The 23,318-nt window shown below is 38.2% G+C and overlaps 1 long non-coding RNA gene across 1 annotated transcript; it reads left to right on the forward strand.

Moving 5' to 3' along the window:
* The first annotated feature begins 297 nt into the window (after nucleotides 1-297).
* LOC140713551 (uncharacterized) lies at nucleotides 298-11,100 on the forward strand. Its single transcript, XR_012095663.1, has 3 exons — nucleotides 298-619; nucleotides 1,299-1,352; nucleotides 9,150-11,100. It is a non-coding gene; the product is annotated as an uncharacterized lncRNA (long non-coding RNA).
* The last annotated feature ends 12,218 nt before the right edge of the window (nucleotides 11,101-23,318 follow it).

Consider the following 23,318-nt stretch of genomic DNA (forward strand, 5'->3'; position numbering starts at 1 on the left):
TAATGTTTTACATGTAGTTTAAGAGAATGCCATTCCTATACACATTTTTTGCATACAGTACATTACTGTGGTTAAATACGTCCTTCCCTCCTATTTCCTTCTGCCCACCTCTTTCTTCACTCTTTCCACCAGCAGATACTGAAGAACTGCTAAATGACAAGCTTCCTAACTTCAAGTCTAGTCTCTTCTTTGCTATCTCAGATGGTGTAATACATCCTGTTGCAACATTTCGGGAATGTGGAATGAGACAGCACCAAGAAAGATCCAGGCCAAGGTCTACAAGCGCAGTATCTGAGAGCTTCAGCATAAATGCACGACAAAATAATAGGTAAAATTATTGGAAACCAAAGTCACAGGAGGCAGTAATGTGATTCATAAAGTAAAAATCTTCAAACATTTATTTCAATCTTTCTTCATTTACAAACAATTCTTCTCCCTCTCTTTCTCTGTTTCTCTCTGCCTCTGTGTGTCTCTCCCTCCTTCTCTCTCCTCTTGCTCCTGCTCTCTCTTTCTGTCTCCTTCCCTCCTTGCATTGTTTCAAATCTGACTTGAAGAACAGGAAATAATTAATTTTCAAGTTTTAAATCTTTCTCTTCAACCTGAGGCAAAACTTCATAATGTATGTGTGAGTATATGAAGATTAAAATTACATCAAATGAAAATCAAGAAGGGGAGGCTATGAAGTCAAAAGTTATACTTGCCACTCACGAAGGGCATAGATAATTATGTGCTGATGAATGTGGGGAGTGTGAAAGGACATGTTTTTGAAATGTCTGATCATTTTAAAAACAGTATTCTAGATTTTTTAAATAATCTGAAAAAAACAGGTAATTTGGGAAGGCTACCTAAATATGTCACCCTAAATTATTTGCTGGTCACTTTTATTCTTTCCGAGTTTGTAGATGTGTTTCTGATTAAAGCTGGTTTCCTCATACAGACACACACACACACACACACACAAAAATACACACACACACATATATATACACAAATATAGTTAATCTGCGGAAAAACTAAGGCTGAAGTGAAATATGTATTATGAAAGTAATGCATACTTGGTGATGGCAGTGGTCAAAAAACGAGGATACCTCTGGAGTATGTTGTTATTGCTAAGAAACTTTTTTAGAAGGAGAAAGCCTACTTTTTTACTGTGTAGAGCAGTGGTCAGTAAAGGCTTTTGGTAAAGGGCCAGATAGTAAATATTTTCAGATTTAAAGACTCTGCCAAAAACAACCATAGATTATATGTAAATAAATGGGTATGGCAGTGTTTCAATAAAACATTATTTCATGAAACAGGTTGCAAGCTGATTTAGCCTATGGGTCATAATTTACCGGCTGCTGGTGTAGAAGGTAAGTACATTGTTTTGTGGGGGCGGTGGGGAGAAAGGGTCTTGCTCTGAGATCGGGTGCAGTAACCCAATCTCAACTCATTGCAACCTCCGCCTTGGGTTAAAGCCATCCTCCCACCTCATTCTCTCAAATAGCTGGGACTACAGGCGCATGCCACTATGCCCCGCTAATTTTTGTATTTTTGCAGAGACAGAGTTTAGTCATCGCGCCCAGCTGCTAAATGATTATTTAAAAGATGTTTGTTTGCAATATGTATCTATGCTGGATATTTTCTGTTTGACTCTCCGCATGCACTTGCCATCCTTCTCCATCCTGCTTTCTGCCGGGAAAGTTGGCTTATACGGACCCATCATTTGACAACCTAATTCCCTGGCTTCTGTTTGAGTTCAGCCAAGAGGAGACATTGTTTGAAACCCAGAAGGCCAAAGGACATTGGGGACAAGATGTAGTCTAGCTTCCTTCATGCTACGTTAACACAGGTTGCATATGTTCCTCTATAAAAGGTCACAGCTCTGGTCTGAGGACCTTCTCTACAGCTACCACTGGGCTCTCAGGGTTCTGTTTACTGCTCCCGCCCCTGGTCCCTTCAGGCTTATGGGTTGTGCTTAGAGCTTCCTGATGTTACTAGCCCCTGAATATTCCTTGTTGATTTCCCTTAAATCAAAGTGGTTCCTATTCCCTCTTCACTAAATAGTTTCTTTCAGTAAATTGTTTTGAATTATTCTACTTGAACGTGCCATCTGTTTCCTGCCAGGAACTTTGACAGATTTAGTATATTTTTCCTTGAGCAATTTTAAATATTTTGCAATATCAATTTTATAATACTAAAATGCTATCTATCATATTCATTTTAGAGAGGTCAGTAAATGTAAAAATGCACTACTTTATTCTGTCCAGCACTAAAATAAGGCACCTAACCCTGACCACCAGGTTTTCTCTTCTGTATTTGCTCATGTTAACATTCTTCAAAGGCCACATATATTCAACAGCAGGACCTGAAAGCTTTTATTTACCCAAAACACTGATGAGCTCATGCTGTCTCCTACCTTCCTTCATCCTGCCATATGTAACTCAAAAACAAAAGCAATGCTAGACATTAAACACGGGTAAAACAACTCATTGTTTGGGGTATTTTTCCTAAAATAACTACTTTGATACTTTGAACATTTACAAACAATTTCAAAAGAAAATAATTGCCCCTCTGATTCATTGATGTCTTAAGCATGTACTTGATTTTTCTTATTGGAAAATTCAGAACTGCTCTGTGATATGAAGGCCAACTTCCTCGTCATGGAATTAAGGATTCATGGTGAACTGCTTTATGCCTACCTTTCCAAACTAGGTTCCCAACATTCCACCCTCCATGCTTGCACTTTAAACCCTATATTCATGCAGAGTTTGTAATGGGTATTAAATCTAAGTCTTTTTTGTTTGTTTGCTTTTTTCATTTTTTGTTTCTTTTTTTGAGACAGGGTTTTGCTTTGTCACCCAGGCTAGAGTACAGTAGCATGATCACAGCTCACTGTAGCCTGGAGCTCCAGGGCTCAAGCAATCTTCCCACTTCAGCCTCGCAAGAAGTACTTGGGACTACAGGTGTGTGCCACCACACCAGGCTAATTATTTTATTTAATTTTTTTCAAGATGGAGTCTCTCTATGTTGCCATGGCTGGTCTGGAACTCCTGGGCTCAAGCAATCCTTTCACCTCAGTCTTCCAAAGTGCTGGGATCATAGGTGTGAGCCACTGATGAACAGGGCCTCAAAGTCTTTTTGAATGGTGACCGGTGGAGTTGTGCAATGCGGTGACTCTGTTTCAGCCATTTTTCTGTACTCTGCTCTATTGTATCCACTGCAATTCTATACCCTACACATCCCCATACACACATATACATACAATGCAAGTTCAAGTCCCCGATTTTGTTCATGCTTTCACATTATGTGGACTGCTCCACCTCCTCCCACACATGCACCCAGGCCGTCTTCACAAGGCTAATACCTGTTATTCTTTGAGCCTCAACTCAAACACCCCCCACCAAGCAACCTTTCTCGAGCACTTCACCTTTTCCTTGGCACCTCTGCAGGCCTCTAACAGTGTATTGCATACTGCTCTGTGATCATATTTTGATATTGCTCTTTTCTATTAGGCTATAAAGGTCTTAAGGGCAAAGACAATTTCTCACCTTCTTTGTCTTTGGCTTGATGAACTCAACTATTTTAAGTTCTTTGCAGTATAGCCTTCCTGAAAGTTGTAATATAAGTGGTTAAAGTCATTCCTCAAAACTCTATGAAACTTTCAGACAGCTTTTAACACTCCTCCATGTGTCATTTTCACCACAGGTGTGTACCACTCCCAATTCCAGGTTCCCCTGGGCTTTCTGTAACAGAAAGCATCTTTTTGGATTTTCCCCTGCCCAGGTTGAGCTCCTGGCTTAAGACTTTCTCTTTCCTTATTAAAATTGCTTCTTTCTAGCAAGCTCTTCAACCCAACTATCTAGCGATTGATTTAATAAATTAGTCTACTACTTCCAAGAGTGTGTGGTAAATTATTTAAGGTAGTATATGGACAAACTATTTTAATAGAAATAATTAATTTTATTATTTTTGTGATGTATATAACTAACACATGAAATTAATAGTTTAACAGTTATTATTGCTTATGAGAAGGCTGAAATTCAAAAACTAAGTTAGTTTTAAAAAAATGTTAAATAAGGATACAGGTAACACACAAATGTAACACCCAAAACAAGAAGAGAAATCTTCAGATGTGATGATGGTCAGTTCTATTTGCCAATTTGTCAAGGCTGTTGCCCCAGTGATTCAATCAAACACTAATACAGGTGTTGCTGTGAAGGTGTTTTGTAAATATGAATAGCATATATAATTATTTGTTTTTAAGTAAAGGAGACTATCATCTCTAATGTGGTTGACCCTGACTCTGTCCACTGAAAGTCCTTGAAAGCACAGGTGAGGTTTCCTTGACAAGGAATAAATTTTTCCTGTGGACTGTAGCATCAACTTCTGCCTAACTTCAAGCCTGCCCTTCCCAATGGTCTACTCTGCGGATTTCAGACTTGTCACTAGCCTCCACAATCATAAAAGCCAATTCCTTGCACAGATAGATAAGATAGACAGATAGACAGATAGATAGATAGATATCCTACCATTTCTTTTCCTCTGGTATAATCATTGAATGATATATCCAATGACTAAAGTTTTGCTTAAGGTTTTCCTGTTCTACAGTAACTGCATATTAACTCTAACTTTCTGGAAATAATGCTTAGAATCAGAACTTGACTTTATTGTCAACCACTATTGTTGTAAATAAAAGTGAGATATTAGGATTCAAAGCTTGACAAGATGCCCTTACTCCCCTTTCCTGCTTTTACCCACTTTATTTGTATTGGCTTGTGGACATGAGGTCCCTGCCAAAATGTGTCAACTGGCATAGGAAGAGTAATTTATTTCAGCTAACATATGTAACCTGACTCCGTAAAATGGTACTGGTACTTGATAACCACATATGCTATCAAAATAGAGGTGCAACTTAGAATCCTAGGATCCTGGAGAATTCAAGCTCCACCAAGCTCTCATCCCAATAACTTGAAATGATATTTAAAATGGTGTTTCCTAGACCATCCATCTCAGTTCTACTACACAAGACCCAGATTTTTACAGGTTTCCCACATGATACTTACAATGATTTAGGAGTTCCCTAGTGGACCTGCAAAATGGTTCTGTCTTTACATTTTTAAAATTTTAGGGTTCTGCAACATACTGTATTTAAGGAATCTCTATTATAGCTACAAGGACCGCAATATTCAGAATCCACTTATCTAGTCTGTGGTAGGTTGATTTAGTGACCCCAATTTTTTACTCCTCCCTATGTCACACGCTTGCCATAGTAAGTTTATATATTAAGTATATATTCACACTCCTTGGTACTAAATACTCATGAATGAAGCATATTTCCACACTCCTTGACTTAGGGATTGGTTATGTGACTTGCCTTAGCCAATGGCAGGTTGGCCAAAATTGACCAATGGGCCCTCAGTGTAAAACAAAGCCATACCAGCCACTATGGCCTGAAGCTGAGCCACCCCAAACAACACACAGCTCTATGAGGACAAATGATTATTGTTTTAAGTTCCTGAGATTCAGAGGTGGTTTATTACATAGTGTTACTGCAGTGATCACTAAACGATACATAAGCTAATTCCCTAATAGTATGGAGGAGGCAATTGATGAACTAAGAAGCAAAGTGACTCTAATGGAGCCTTCATCCGAAGGAAAAACTCAAAATGGTAGGACTTTCATGGCAGGCCAGAGTAACACATTGATAAAGAGGTTTTCTTCTCTTTTTCTGAGATGGAGTCTCACTCTGTCACCCAGGATGGAGTGTGGTGGCGCAATCTTGGCCTACTGCAACCTCTGCCTCCCAGGTTCAAGCAATTCTCCTGCCTCAGCCTCCTGAGTAGCTGGGATTACAGGCCTGTGCCACCATGACTGGCTTATTTTATTTTATTTTATTTTATTTTATTTTATTTTATTTTATTTGTATTTTTAGTACAGGTGGAGTTCCTCCATGTTGGACAGGCTGGTCTTGAACTCCTGACCTCTGGTGATCTGCCTGCCTGGGCCTTCAGAAGTGCTGGGATTACAGGTATGGGCCACCACACCCAGCTGATAAAGAGGTTTTCAACATCCTTCCTTCCAACCACATAAAGGAGGCTAGCATCTTCAGATTGATACACCTTTGGAGTAGCAACATCTTTCCCATCCACAAAACATCACCGTGCTGCTCAGCCAAGGAAACAGCTGAAGTTCAGTGGCACCACCTTATAGTCTGTAAGATGGGAGCTTGGTGTCCTTCCACCTCCTCCAATGACCTCAGCTCAGTTACTTTTTAACAACCGCGTACTAGCTGTTGGGTTAAAAACAAATACCACTAAGCCTTATTGCCTTGAGCATGGCATCTTTTTTGCCAGCCATTAAGATTTATACAGCCAAATGCCTTTATTTAATACCTCAAGAGAACATCTTGCCTATTGGACAATTACCTATGGTAGTTAATTTGACAGAAGGAAATTAGAGTAGAACTGTTTATTATAATCATGTCCAATTAGCACTCAGATTCAGAATTGCTCACTAACACTCAAGAGTGTTTGAGCTGGGTGACTGATTACAATGCTATGAAGAAACTACAAAAGGAATCTAAATGCCCTTGGGAAACTAAAGGGACATTTGTTAATGCCAGTACAAGTCACAGAGCCTGGAGCTTTATATTTCCACAGGGTTTCTTGGAAACTCTATTTTGCCAAATACCTTGAATTCAGGCCCAAGCATTCTCCCTGTTCACAGCCACATGGTGGATCCACTGCTGAAGGGAGATTAACACTGCAGTTTTCTTGCACAAGGCTCAGACCACACAATGCTAAAAAATAAAAAGATAAACATGATTCTAGGCACATTCCGTGCCTCATCTCCACGGCCCAGTTCCTGTTATCCATAAGTAGTTTTAAAATAGTCCACGTTTTTCAGTCCTGCAAAATCAACAGCACTGGAAAGTTGGCAGGTAGACTTGTTTAAACAAAGCTCCCAAGTTTTCTGCTGGCAGGTGTTTCCAGAGTTCTTGGAGCACAATTCTTTGGATAGGATATTTGCCAATATACATAGCAACATGAAATTAAAAAAAAGTGTTTTCCTTTACCACAGTGGAGACACTGAAATGCCTTAGATGCAAAGCTGGATATTCAGTTCAGAGGCTTATTTTGGCTGCAGGTCAAGAATAAACAATAATGAAATCCAGCATCTCTCTGCTCAGAACTCTGATGGGCTTCAGAGTGGAATGGGATCACTTATCAAACTGGCAACAGGCCCTCTCTGGCCATCTCTGTATAGTTTGACCCAATGAGTTTGGTTCTCCCTTCTTTGTCAATTCCCCTGTCTCCTGAATGTCTCATTCTCAAACTAATTTTGCTTGAAATTGTGGTGGGAGATGGTATGTTTGAAACTTAATATGATGAACACAGAACAGGTAAGACATTATTCTTCCCCCATTCATTCCTAGTCATTGATTTTAGTTATGTTTTTAAGTCCAGCTTTCCAAAACTGAAACCTGGGACTACTTTAAAAGTATATGACTAATTTCATAATCTGTTCCTTTGCAGTTGGATTGGTTCATAGTTGCTTCCCTGAGATTTATTCTCTGAGCCATTCAATTAAGTTCAACCTTGGTGCTGGAACCCCACAAGAGAGAAGTAATACCTTGTCTCTCACCCTGAACTGCAAAAAACTAAATAGAAGATTAAAAAAAAAAAAAAAAAAAAAAAAAAAAAGCAAAGCAAGACTAAAGTCTGAGGAGGGGAAACATAATCAAAGTAGGGAAAGGTCTGGGGGAGAAGTTTTTAAAACTTAAAGGAAGTCAAGATGTTTCTCGCTTAGAAGGTACTTAATGGTCATTAAATTGTAACTTAGTGAAAATTAAGAGTTTTAGTTCTGCCTACAAAAATGTAGAATACCAGGCAATACTAAAAGTCATTGTAAGTCTTTTTTTTAGTTACGTGCTAATGGAAAATGTGTATTGAATTTAAGTTCTTTCGTTTTTGTATTAATTGGCCTCATCTTGGGGTTCAACTAATGCCTCAGACCGTATTATAGCTTTCCTTCATTTCCCTCATAGTGTCTTGTCTTTAGTATTTTGGGAACTTCCTTATAAGTTTCCAAGCAAAGATACTCTTATAGATGTTCTGGATTCAGAATGGGCCATTTCGGTAGAGTCTAGATGTAGCTGAGGACCTTCTCTCAGAAAATTCATCTGTTTTGGGGGGAAAAAAAAAAAAGCCCAGGTGCAGTGGCTCACGCCTGTAACCCCACCACTTTAGGAGGCCAAGGTGGGCAGATCACTTGAGGTCAGGAGTTCAAGACCAGTCTGGCCAACATGGTGAAACCCCATCTCTACTAAAAATACAAAAATTAACTGGGTATGGTGGCACACACCTATAGTCCCAGCTACTTGAAAGGCTGAGGTAGGAGAATTGTTTGAACCCGGAAGTCGGAGGTTGCAATGAGCTGAGATCACTCCACTACAATCCAGCCTGGGCAATAGAGCAAGACTCTGTCAAAAACAAACAAACAACAACAAAAAACTAGCCATTCAATTGTCAGAGAGAAAACTAATTTTTTTCTTCAGTTTTACTTTAGAACTGTGGCCACGTAAAGAAATCACATTGTTCAGATTCTGAGTTTTTTACTCCAGGAAGACATCTGAGGAAATAACAGTGATTAATAATATAAAATTTGATCACATAGACCTGAGTTGAAATTCCTGCTTTTCACCTACTTGTAGGGTGTTTTAAAAAATAAGGCTGTCAGTTCAGTAATGGTGTTGCCTCTCCTAGCTGTGATAATTAGATTCATTTATTAAAATCTCTGGGCTTTGGTTTTTCAGTGATAAAATAGGCAAGATGAGTAGATATGATTGGAATAATTAAATAAAGTAGTATAGTCAAGAGCAGAGCCCATAAAGGCAATTTGATTAGAATAGCCACAAATATTTGACTGCAACTTTAAGATCACCATACTTTTTAACTTTCACGTGTTTTCTTCCATGAGTAATAAATATCTATTGTAGGGAAATTAGAAAATATAGAGAAGTAAAAATAATGAGAATTATTTAATCACTTGTAGAATCACTTGCCAGAAAGAATTATTGAGAATTCGATCAAATTCTATCAGACTTAATCATAAAAAATCAAAGTGACATCAGATTGTCCCTGAAATGTGTAATTTTCACCTTTTAGAGTGTCTGCCTGATCTCTTCTATGAAAGCGAATGAAGAAAGTCACAAGAAATTGATTTCTAGGAGGAGAAAGAATCCTGAGAAGATTTGAGAGGAAATGAACTTATTGTTTGTTTGTTTTCACAAAGGAAGAAATGTTGTGAATTCAAGACAGAGTACTGTTTCCTGCCAGAGACTTTCTGGAAAAGGCAATAGTGCTAAGGCAGGGTTTCTCTCAGAAATATAGCGAGCCCTGAAGGATTTCTATTGGGTAGGTTTCAGTAAAAATGATGAATCAATATTGTTTTTATTGTTAGCTCCCAGTGACTGAATGACTGAATTGGAAAGGACTGAGAAAGCAATAACTTTATTTTTCAAAAGTTGCCTCCCTTTTCCCTTCATTAGGATAATTTGTAAAAGCTTTTTGGCTCTTTCTGTGGTCTCTATTACCAAAAGATCTGAACAATGATTTTTGAAAATTTACCCCTAAAATCTATTTGATAGTAATGTTTTAATGTAATATCTAACCTATTGCTTCATCATATTTGGAATATTAACAGCATAGCTAAAATTTTTTGAGTGTTCTGTTTATGCATACGTTCTCCAAACTCCATTTTAAAGATAACGAAACTGAAGAGCTTAGAGGTATTAAGTAAATTGCCCAAGATCAGATAGGGAGTGTCAAACTGGAGCTTAAGTACAAGCAGATCCACCGCAGTCCAAAAAGCATCCCCTACTGACCACAGCACATTATGCCTTATTGTGTTCTTATGCAATATGCATTCTTACATATGTGGAGATGAAGGCAGAGAGGGAGAACTCATGTTTATTAAGCACCCACTAAAGGTCAGGCACTCACATATGTGCTATGTGCTTATGCTTTACATATTTAATCCCTTCCAACAGTACTGTAGATAGTATTATTCTCATCCTCCAGTTAGAGAAGCTGAGGCTCAATAAGCTAAATAATTTGACTAATTTAACGAATCTATTAAATATCAGAGTTAGGATACCAGCCCAAATCTAAAACCTTTCTACCGCACTTGGAGAATAAGAAAAAGGTTCTGAATTTCTCTTCCCCAATTTCACAGCCATAGTGAGATTTATTTTTAACTCTGTTCAATTTGCTAATATTTGAGGTATCACACTCTTTGGGTAAGGATGATCATTTATAATTTTGAATTCCAGATTAAATCCCCAAAACGTATTCCAGACTATACATTGGAGTAAAAAGAGGTTTATGGAGTAACAGTTAAACTATATTTCTCTCTGCTTTTGTGAGACGTAGAGCCCTCTTTACATTCCTTCCATGGAGTTTGGCATGTGTCTAAGTTGTTGTGATAAGCATGCTGCAAATTATCTTCTTATGACACTGGATGTCTGTCATTTTCCTCCTTTCACTCTACCTCACTGCAGTGGTGTTGTTGGCTCCTTATACTACCAAGAGAGGCTGCCAATATATCTTCAGTGCCCAGAATACAGTCCTTCATTGCTATTGCTCCTGAAATCGCCAACATCGCCTCCTAAGACTCCAGTGCTATCTCCTGTCTCTGCCCAAGTTTCCAATGTTAATGCTGCTGACATATTGAGGTCCCAAAGCCCAGTAAAGCAATTAGTAGGAAAAAAAAAAAAAAAGGAAAACAAACTTCTTTTGCTTATTCATATTGCACGTCCATTGGGCCTGGGCCAGAGAACCAACAGAGTGACAGGCCCAAGGTCTATTCAGAGTCCCAGCTCTGTTCAACACCAGCCCACTGTTCTTGAACCAGGTTGTGGCTCTTTGTCTTCACTTACCATGTAATCTTTCTCAAGAGGCTCCTTATTCTTTCTTGTAAAGACTGGCTACGGCTATATAAAAACCTAAGAATAATCTCAGGTTTGGTTCCACCTGGACTCTTTACTATATACATATGTATGTATGTGGAAATGAGGTCAAGGGAATGTACAGGTTTGTTCAGTGTTAACAAGCTTATTACTGGCATGGATACAGTAAGTATTTGGGTATTCTAACTCCTAATTCAGAAAAGTATTATTTCCTTCATTCATATATTCACTCAACAAATATGTGTTGAAGGCTGGGTTTGTGCCAGCCACTGTAAGAGGTAATGTATATGACACATTCTATCCCTTTAGAGCTCATAATCTACTGGTGTGATAAGTCCATTGCAGGGTTAAACTCAAGATCCAATGGGAGTTAATAGGAGAGATTTCTAACGTAGGAAAGGCTTCTGAGATGAGACGATCTTTAAGCTGAGCCTGCAGGCCAAGAAGTTAGTGAGGCTGAGGAAGAAAGCTGGTTTGTGGTCAGTGGGAAGTGCGGCTTGGGAAGGGTAGGCATTTCTGATTCAGTTAGTCAAGAAGGCAGCTGAGCTCCAAGCTTTCTTGCCAGTAAGTTTACATTTTCCCTGGTCAAGCACCTGAGTTCCTCTAAATTACTTTAGAAGTTTAATGACTATTCCATTTTCTTTTTCTTGATAATAATATGGAACTTTAAAAACAGCAACTTCATTGCATAGAAGTTTCTTTGTGAATTTATTAGAATGAGAGAAAGAGGACAGGAGTTTAGTTCATGAGAAGGGTAGGGCCAGAAGCAAGATTGCGACTTTAAATAAGTTAGGTTAAACCAATATAAAATAACCCTCAGGAGTATATTGAGGTTTCATGGAGCCTGAAATTTATATAGTATTGCAGGGCTCTCTTTGAAAAAAATAATGTAGCGGGACACAGTGGCTCATGCCCATAATGTCAGCACTTTCGGAGGCTGAGGCACGTGGACCACTTGAGGTCAGGAGTTCAAGACCAGCCTGGCCAATGTGGTAAAACTCCGTCTCTACTAAAAATACAAAAAATAGCTGGGTGTGGCGGCAAATGCCTGCAATCTCAGCTACTCAAGAGGCTGAGGCAGGAGAATGATTTGAACTCAGTAGGCAGAGATTGAAGTGAGCCGAGATTATGCCACCACACTCTAGTCTGGGTAACAGAGCGAGACACTGTCAAAAAAAAAAAAAAAAAGAGAGAAGAAAAGAGAAGAGAAGAAAAGAAAGAAAGAAAGAGAAAAGGAAAGAAAGAAAGAAGGAAAGAAAGAAAGAAAGAAAGAAAGAAAGAAAGAAAGAAAGAAAGAAAGAAAGAAAGAAAGAAAATACAAAAATAAATCTTTTGTAAATTTGTCAAGTATCTGACTATGAGAACACCCGATTTTGGAGAGATCTTATCAAAGTGAAGAGTCTTGACGCTTCAGCCTCATTAGCATCATGGTAAACACTCCTCTAAGACATGTTTCAGAGAGAGTGCCATCAACAGTGATAAAATCCCTCAAACCAAAGGCTGAAAGTACTTGCACTCATGTATGAGTGGTCTGTGGTAATTCGGAGAAGAAAAAGGGAAAAGAGGAAAGTAAAGATTTGTTTTTCTGGGGGGTGGGGGAGTTGTGTGTGTTTTTACTTATAACTGTAGTCTACTAAGGGGGATTTTTTTCATGGTTTTTTATAATAGACTCTGTGTTCTAGGAAGATTTCAACACCTTTTTAGCAAACAATGTTCACATAAACCTGAAATGAAGAGCCAAAGAGGATGTGGTCTTTCAGCACCTCCAGCTAAAAAATGCTGCAGAGGAACTTCCCGTATTAAAGTAAATGAACAAATAAATCTTCCTGTGGAGACACAAGTTTTCTGAACTGATTTTATTTGCAACACAGTTATTCACGTATGGACTGGGAACAGGAATGGGAGGGAGTGGGGAGCAAAAGAGGGAAGATATAAAAGCGTTGTACTTTTGAACTGGCTCTCCAGAAATAAAGAAAAAGCCTTGATATGTATGTCGATTTCTGTGGTGTCCATACTGTCACTATGGCTCACTTCAATCTTCTGATTTGATACCACTAACAAAGTGTTGCGAAGACATGGGCAAAATCAATTCTTGTAGGTCAGTGAGATCCACTCCAGAAGACACATCCCTGGATGTAAACTTTCTTTGGTCTGACTGATGCTTCCTTGTGGAGGTACCAGAACAGATCTTTGGTTTAAAATGCATCTCAAATGTGAAATCAGGTTCTTTTCTTTGCTTGAAGCACCCGCAATAATATGCAGAGATTGGATTTCGGGTCCCACATGCTCTTGAGTTAATTTTGCTGGATTAAAGGGTGTGCAGGCCCTTCTGAGTTAGGGCTGGCTAGGGTTTTGTGAACTCCAGGTGAGATTCTGGCATCTTCCTCATCAAGTTCTGTATTAACAGCTAGGTTCAAGGTTAGGGAAAAGCACAGAAATTACAAAAACTGACACCTTTTATCAAGGGCTACTTAAAAATATTGTCTGTTTTTGAAAAAATTGTGGGTAAAGAAATGTTTTCAACAAAAGTTTGATTGGTGGGTACGTATCATCTATATATTAACAGCACATGTAACTTGCAGCATAAACATTTTAAATAAATTGATATACACAATTCTTCCCTCCCTCCCTCCTTTCTTCCCTCCTTCCTTCCCTTCCTTTCCTCTCTCTCTCCTTGCTTCCTTCCTTCCTTTCTTCCTTCCTTCCCTCTCTCTCTCTCTTTTTCCTTCCTTCCTTCCTTCCCTCTCTCTCTCTCTTTTTCCTTCCTTCCTTCCTTCCCTCTCTCTCTCCTTCCTTCCTTCCTTCCTTCTTTCCTTCCTTCCTTCCTTCCTTCCTGTTGAGTAGTTATAAGGTTCTAGGCATGTAACTTAATGTACACTTACTCTAGTAAAGCAATTAATAAGACAAAACTTGTACATTGAAGGAGCTCATAGTCAGGAAGAAGGAGACAGTTGCGTAAACACCTACCTGAAGAATGTTTCAGGGATTGAGATAAGAAGCTAAGCTGGGTAGCAAGCAAAAGCATGAAAGCAGGACTGTTAATTCTGGCTGGGTGAAGGGCCAAGGTGGAGATCAAGGCTGAATTTGTAAAGTCATAACAGAAGAATTTAAAAGGTGAGAAGCCTGATAATCAAGGGTATGGGACATGTAGGCAGTGTGAGAAGGAGTGGGTGGAAGCTTACTGACTGGTCAAGGCAGTGCAAGAAGTTTAACCTGTCTGGAAATATGCAGACAAGAACTGGAAAGGGCAGTCTGTGCATGAAGATTCCAGGAGAAGCCTGATGATGGAAAAACCTTAAAATCACATCGAGGTTTATTTTATAGTGCTACTGTTGAGGAACCATTTTTGGGTTTTTAATTGGGGAATGATACGAACATTTCCAGGGTTGTTGCTCTGTTTTGTTTTTAAGGATCAGTACAAACTAGCTGCATGAAGAATGGATGGGAGAATAAGAAGCTATGGCAATAACAACAGTTAGAATATATCAATGGGCATGGAAGAGGCTGTTGACCTGGGGAGAGTACCAATAAAGATGGCCTATGCAGGGGAAAGAACTCGGGGATTTTATAAAGTTAGAATTGTCAGGACTTTGTCATCATTTCAGGCAGGGTGAAGGAATGGTTTAAGTTGCCTCCAAGGTATTTTGTTGGGGGCGAGGGGTACAGAGGGGTCTTACTGAATGGTGATGAAAAAGGGACACAAGCGAAGGATCAACATTGGAGAAAAGATAACCAAACCCTGGGAAGCTTAAGGAACAAAATGTAACAAAACAACAGGGATTGTTTTCTAAAATACTTTGAGATATCCAGGATCAAAGATAGGATAAAAACTAACATGTATTCTTGCAGTAACTTTTAATTTACAAAAACACTCACATACATTATCTCACTTGACTCTGACCCTTATGCACTATGTAAGAAGGGCAGGGCAAGAACCAGAAACCCAGGGTTACAAAATGTAGTGATTGGGTCTCAGAGGGATTGCAAGGCACGCTCGAAATCCCACAACTGTGCTGAAATAGGACAAAGAGAAACATGTTCACTCAGTGCTTAGAACTCGGAGGGATCGTGAGGCATGCTCGAAATCCGACAACTGCGCAGAAATAGGACAAAGAGAAACATGTTTGCTTAGTCCTAGGTGCAATGCTCATGACAAGAATGGGAGGACAGATGGAACCCCTTTAGAACTTGATTTTCCTTCCCTGTTGGAATATTTCTGCCTTTGGCACTGAAAACGATACATCCAGTATCTGGCCTTGCTGAGTAGTTTCTTGATGAGATCCCCAGTCGTATCAGTGGAGACATGTGGGTCTTATATGTGTTGCCTAAAGTTATGTCCAAACTGTTGAGGCCTTGACGTTCCTGGAGCTTGAACGACCCATCACCTTGGAGGGTTCTGAAGTACTGATCATCTCACTGGTCATCCTAAAACCTGAAACTGAAGACAGGGAGGCAAAAATATACTGTCATCTTTTCCTTTCTGTGAAAAACAGAAAGAAAAACACAGTAAACCTGCCATTTCCCTCAGGTCAAGTGACAGGCACTGACCCTTGAATTTTCCATTCAGAGAGCTCCAAAGTAAACACACAATCACGTAAGCCTGAAGAAAAGAAGCCAAATTAGGAACATCACACTTCCTCTCTCCCAGAGAAGACCAGTTTTTCCTATTACTCTAAGTAGGACACTGGAAGAGAAAACAAAGTCCCTTAAAAATCAATTATAAATTAAAGAATTTGTAATGTAATATGCTTTGCACGTACTCAGATGATGGCATGCAATTGAAAAATCTGTTTAAGTGTTAGCTTAGCATTTGTAAACTCTACCAAACAACCTACATCTTCCTACCATTTGCTCATTTGTTATAACTGAAAGTAATGTCTCCTTAAATATTAAAGCTGATGGAGAAAAATGTACCATGCTTCACCATGCTTCTTCTCTCATCTCAGACATGAGAAAAATTACTCTCAGACTTATTTGCACAGTTAAGTTTACCCTTAAAAGTACCATCTCTTCAGTTTTGAACTTAAGTTAAAAGTGATGGAGTTCAGTAAAATTATCAACAGGATTAGACACACCTCAATCCCATTCTTCCTTATTAAAATGCATTTTTCTCCCCTTGGTGACCAGGACGACATGCTCTGCTGTGATTCTTCCTAACCCCTTCCCAGAATTCTTCATTAGGTCCTTCTCTTTGTGGTATCAGTCTCAAATCTCAGAACTCAGTCTTTACCTCCTCTCTTACTCATATCCCTAAAATTTTATACAATCCATCCTTTAACTCTCATCTCTAGGCTGACTACTCCCAAAATTATAGCACTAGTCCTAATCTTTGCTGTAAAATCTATACCGGTACAATCAACAGCTAACAACACCTCTACTTAAATATCTAATAGCTATGTCCAGGCCGGACTCTTGCCTTGCTGCTATCCCCAAACCTACTCCACCCACATCCCTCCCACCTCAGCAAGTGGCATCATCATTCTTCCAGTTTTTTAAGATAAAATCCTAACAATCATCCTTGATTCATCTATTTCTCTAATATCCCACATCCAATCCATTAGCAAACTCTCTGCTCCACCTTCCCAATACATTTCAAAGCCAATTGCTTCTCATAATCTTTATTATTTCTTACATGGATTGTTGCAATCACCTGCTAACTTGTTTCCCTGCTTCTCTTATCTCTCTTCTCTTCCCACCTGACAAAGCTATCTTTTTAGAGTTTAAATCAGATTATGTGATTCCTCTTAGAATAAAATTTAAATACCATATCAGGGCCTCCAAAGTTCTACACGATCTGGTTCCTGTCTTCTCCTCTGCTCTTACCGCCTAATATTCTGTGCTTTGCTTGCTCTGCTGCAAATACATTCATTTTCTTTGGATCCCCTGAACATCCAAGCACTTCCCACTTCAGTGCCTTTGCACATGTTATTCCTCTCCCTGGAATGCTCTTCCTGCAGTTCTTTACACAGCTTAATTTTTAACATCGCTTAAGTTTTGGCTCAAATGTTACTTCTTCAAGAAAGGTCCCTTTCCTCACTCCCCCAGACTTTTCGTTGTCTATTTGCTACATTTTTATTGAAAACATTAATTATTACTACAAAAATTATATGTATCAATTCCTCTTAGTTTACTATTCTTCACCCCAGCTTCCATAAATCTAAGTTAGTAGGGCCTATGTCTCTTTTTGTATTACCTATGTATCCTCAATGCCTAAAAGAGTACCTGGCACATAGTAGGCACTATATAAGCATGTGACGACTTGATGAATAAGTTAAATAAATGTGTCTGTAAGATTCAATATCCCTGGTAAACATTGTTTTTTTTTTTTTTTTTTTCACTTCTAACTTGCATCAAACGAGCAATATGTGTGAAGCTAAAATATGTAAATTAATGATCTCAACATTTACAACAACCTGAGAACTAACATTATACATCTAGAGAAAATAACTCTTCCAAACATTGGCTGGGTGGCATAAATATCAAATACACTACTGCTGTCAATATTAGCAAGACAATAGTGGAACAACTTTCTCCAGAATATTCTGATAAGACAGATAGGGTATTGGCATTACCTGAGTCTTTTAGTGAATCCCTGTATCTTCTCACTCAATAAAGGGCAATTGAGTGACCACTATATGCCAAACACTGTGATAGATACAAAGACATGTGGATGAAAAGACAGGCAGAATCTTGCCCTCATGCCACCAACAGGGAGGCCAGATATTGAACAAATAATTATCAAGAGGCAGAAAAATGCTAGAACCATGGAATATAAGAGGAAACCATTACATCCACATTTATAGACAGGAAAATGCAACTTACAGAGAAAACATGGCTAACTCCTGGAACACCACTGGTTCATGGTAGTATTAAGGCTTGAATCTTAATTTCTTATTCATCAATTTTTTGCTCTAATTACGATGACATACATCCTGATTTGCCTAGGACAGTATTGGCTTAGTACTTGTCCTAATTATTAAAATATCGCCTTGTTCACTCTCAAATGAGTCCTGGTTCAGATAATATGGCACCCTAACTCACATTGGCTCTACTAGATCAGAACTCATAAAAATCAAAGGGCCTGCCACACCCATTGGTTTGACTAGAAAATTAGTCTTTTACTCTTTTATGAAAACTGCCATAATTGACCTTATTTTATTCTAATAGTAGTTATTTAAGCTAGAGATCACGTCACTGATGAGGTGAAATAATACTATGCGATCAGATTTTAACTGGGTGGGGATTAATTGATCCTTTTTCCAGGAGTTCTGAGCTTGAGGTCCACGTAGAGAAGCAGTCACAGTAAAATCAGGAAGTGATGAGAATGGCACGGGCAGTAAAGTACAGACTGCAAATGGAAACACTTCCAAGGGACAAAATGGCTGGATCACTAAGGCTGCTCTATCATGATCATCAAAGAACAAGCTTTTATTACCCTTTGAAACTTACGGCTCAATTACTAATTTTTTTTTGCTTTCCTTATTTCCCTGTTTCTGACAAGCTATAAATACATGGTCATATTTATAGTATATGTGTACTCTCTCTTTCAATGTCTCTCTATATTATGCATATTGAGTCCCATTCAGATCTCTATATATTATGTTCCAGAATTCAGGACGTATGCAACCTTACCCACAGCATAGGTTAAGGAATAGCATTTATTGGGAAAATTTACACAAGTCAGTGTCTGCTTGGGTTCACTTAATCCTCACATCATCCTATAGAAGGTTTGCCTCGACCAGGGCACTGCTGGTCTTGAAGAGCAGGACTGCATTTCAGTACAAAGCTCTCTTCCACTTGCATGTGGAGACCTGTATGTACATAGTGTGGTCCATAGAGAACACATAGGCTGCTTAAAGCCAACCATTCTGGGTTTCGGATGGCAGCTGCTGTCTGGGAATGTCGGCTGCCCTGCACCTGGAGCCCTTAGGGTCAATGGGACATTGCATTCCACCCTGGCAGAGGAGAAAGTCCCTGGTCCCACAGGAATGTGAGCATAGGCTTAGCTCAGGCCCTCCTTCAGAGGGCCAGCTCAGGGGGTGGTAGACACAGCTGGCTTATTACCCAGATAATGCACAGTGTCCATCCATGGATTACTCATCTGTTCATTGGAATGGATGCTGGCTAAGTGCCTGCTCTGATTTTCTACCTATAAAATGTCAAATATACACACACACACACACACATATATGTATACATAGGCAGATACAGATTTATATAGATATGTAGTATTTTTTAAAGGAACAGGGTCTTGCTATGCTACCCAGGCTGGTCTCAAATTCCTAGGTTCAAGCCATCCTCCTTTTCCTGAGCAGCTGTAATTACAGACACGTACCACCATGCCCAGCTTCTATATAAATATTGATTATAATTTATCAGCTCTGGTCATATCATATATAGGCTCTGTAAACATATAATGTACATATATGCACACTTTGCATATGTATGGATGTATTTAAGCCACTAAATCCAATTGAAAGCGAAAATAAATTTCATTAGAAAGTCATGAAATAGTTTCGATCACACCATGAGGTTTCACGGTATGGATTTGGTGTCCACTAGACATGCAGTCTTTTCCCCCACACACGTTTCTTTTCCTATTGTCTTTCTTTAGAGGTGGGCTACATCGACAATATGAAATCTGACATATCACTGAAAATTTAACCTTGATATGTAGCTTGATGGTTCAACTGCTTTCTATATTGTCATGAAAAGAAATAACTCCACGGTAATGAACTGTTTTGAGTGGTTGTCATTATTTCACCATACAAGAACTTTTGATAATATTGTTTTTCCATTTTTTTCAACTTAAAGGAATTTAAAACATGACTGATACCATTAAAGTCCTTTTCCAACCCCCTTTCACATTTCATTTCCAAACTTCCATTTTTGAAGCAACTACTATCATGAATTTAGCATTTACCTTTGCAATGTATTTTTAAATATTTTTCTTACGTATCTATTTACCCAATCACAATATGAAGTAAATTGCTGTGCTATTAAAATTTACATAAATGACATCATATTATATGTTTCAATCTAAAATTTTCTTTTTTTATTCACTTTTTAAAACTCAGATTGTATATTATATATACTTCTGATACTGTGATATATAATAAGAAACATATATTTGGGGCTTCATTTCTGTTGTCTAGCACACAGCTCCTAGAAACCTTTGATTCTCGGAGACAATAAATTTCTAATGAGGTGACTGGTGGCTGGAGGCTCCTGGACAGCCTCAGCATGGGGGTTGGTTGGGAGGGTTAGGGATCAACCCTGTGAATGCAGGTTGGAATTATAGCTCTACCCACTCCCCAACCTCTGGGGAGATAAGAGGGACTGAAAGTTAAGGTGAGAACCAACTTCGTCAATGATGTAATTAACTGTGTCTACATAAAGAGCTTCCATAAAAACCCAAAGGACAGAGTTTGGAGAGCTTCTGGGCTGCTGAACACATGGAGGCACTGGGAAGGAGCTGTGCCTGGAGAGGGCATGGAAGCTCCCCCTCCCTTCCCACATGCTTTGCACTGTGTACTTCATCTGACTGTTCATCTGCATCCTGTATAATAGTGCTTATGATCAACCTGCAAGCAGAAGTAAGTATTTCCCTGAATTTCATGAGCTGTTCTAGCAAATGATAGAACTCAAGGAGGTAATGAGAACCTCCAATTTGTAGCTAAGTGAGAGCAGAAGTATGGGTAAACTGAAAACCTACTACTTGCAACTAGCATCTGAAGTGGAGGGCGAACTTGTAGGACTGAGCCCTTAGCCTGTGGGGGTCTGTGCTAATGCTTGTTAGTGTGAGAATTGAACGGAATTGTAGGACAGTCAGTTGGTGTCGGCTGGAGAGTTGATGTGTAGGGAAAAAAGAATCCCACACATCTAGTGTCAGAGTGAAGTATTGAAGAGTGAGTGTGAGTACAGAGAAAAATAGTTTGTATTTCCTATAAAATAATACATTAGTAAAGTTAAAGAAAAGCAGTGACATGGCTGCCCATATGCCCACAATTTGACAATCCTTTATAAAGGATATATGTGCTATCTCATTCCTTTCCCTGGATGTAACTATGATCCTGAATTTTATACTAAAAATTCTCCCAATTTTCTTAAAACTTGTATCACATATGACTGAATTTCTACAAATACATTAATTACTTCTGCTTGGGGCATTTGCACTTTATAGAAATGAAATCATGCAGGATGCATTCTTCATCATTTCTGCTTTTTCTTTTCAACATTTTATTTTAGAGATTGGTTAATGTTGATACACATAGCTATAATTCACTGATTTCCAATAATATGATGGGAAAAACTATCCATGTTGATATATAGAGTTAATTCATAACAAATTGCATGTGTTTACTACAATGTGAGAATCCTTGTCTTTTAACAGGAAAGTTGATTCATTTATATTTGCTATTTTCACTGATTCTAAAGTACGGTAACAGACTAAAATATTTTGGAATAAATCTCCCAATACAAAATATCTATAAATGTTAGTTTATTATATAACAAATATCTGTAAAGCAAGGGTTACACAAATGAAGGAATCACAGATGAGTGCCTTGTAACATTCTTGAGTCCCAGTTACTCATAAGTACCTGTTTTTTCATCCACAGCCCATAGAAGTTGAACCACTTTCAGTTTATGTCCTTCGTTTATGGGCAGATTTTTCTAATCTCAGTTCATTGGTACTTTCAAAATTACTTCCTAATTACAGTGCATTCACTCCTGTCCCTATGAAGGTATTGGAAAAGTATCCTATATATGCATATGGGCTGCAATTCTTCAACTCTATCTCTCACACTCTACCTTTGAGTTCTCTCTTCCGTTTCAGTATCTGGAGATTTCCCATTCTTTGTTTTGATCACGTAGTTGAAATATTACATACACAAACACACACACATGGAAAATACTTATTTAGCATTTCTTGTTTTGAGATGGAGTTTTGTTCTTGTTGTCTTGTTGCCCAGGCTGGAGTGCAGTGGTATGACCTCAGCTCACCCCAACCTCCACCTCCCAAGTTCAAGCCATTCTCCTGCCTCAACCTCCCGAGTAGCTGGGATTACAGGGGTGTGCCACCACGCCCGGCTAATTTTGTATTTTCAGTAGAGACGGGGTTTCTCCATGTTGGTCAGGCTGGTCTCAAACTCCCAACCTCAGGTGATCTGCCCACCTCAGCCTCCCAAAGTGCTGGGATTACAGACATGAGCCACCATGCCCGGCAAGCATTTCTATCTATTCAAAGTAAAATAAGGAGCCTTTCATATTTTCCCAGTCTGCTGTCATTATGAGATATTTGATGTGATCTTTCCAGATTTTATAAAGTATATAATGTATATGATGCTACTATCAATATGTAATTAAACAGTTTTGTTGTAGCATTTTAAATTTTAAAGATTACTTACAATTGGCCTATAAATGAGCAAAAATATTTTTAAGACTTGAAATACATATTCAATATAAAATATATGTATTATATCCAAATATATGTAAAAATTGAAAATAGTATATGTGATATACAATATATTACTTATATATGTAATCTGTTACATATTATCTATAAGATAAAAGTTTTCAAATAAACACAAATACTATTGGAGCTGATTTTTGTGCATCATAGCAATGTTTACATTTTACTCCCCTAAAAGACCCCCAAAGACTGAAGGGGTACATTCTTCTATCAATGTCTAAACACTACAGAAAAAAATATAAAGCCAAAATTGTTTTTCCTCTTCAATAAATTCTTTCTGGAATAAGAATTTGATTTTTTAAAAAATAGTTTCTAAATTGGTAAATTTAAATTTTTTATTTTTAAAATTTCTATTTTGTTTTTGTAACTTTACTTCCAGACTGAATCATTCACATCAGAACAGTCACTTGATTTTCAGTAGAGAATCAACAAGTATTTATGATACAGATGTTATTCACATTGTCCTCAAGTGACCATCAAACTTGCTTTTATTCCTTAATGGAAAAGTATTATGAAACATAGAACAAAGTTCTTGGCATGGCATGATACGAGCAGGAATGCTAAAAGATATTTCTTTTCAAAAATATCTCTCCTTTTTAGATCTCAACTTTAAAGTTTTATTATTGCAAATTCAAGGCTATTGGTGAAAGTTTTCTGAAACCATCAGTTCTAAAGGTTTAAACATTATTAACCCATAATTAACATTAGTATTGTAAAGTGAATTCAAACACAACACTTTTCAAAATACATTATTCCTCAGTATGCTAGTATCAATATACTTAAAAAGTGTTTTGGTTCCTCAAAAAATTAAACATGGAAATATCATCTAATCCAGTAATTCTACCCCTAGGTACATACCAAAAAGAAATGAAAATTGGTATTCAAACAAAACAT

Source organism: Chlorocebus sabaeus, chromosome 15, assembly GCF_047675955.1.
Source record: "Chlorocebus sabaeus isolate Y175 chromosome 15, mChlSab1.0.hap1, whole genome shotgun sequence".
NCBI lineage: Eukaryota > Metazoa > Chordata > Mammalia > Primates > Cercopithecidae > Chlorocebus > Chlorocebus sabaeus.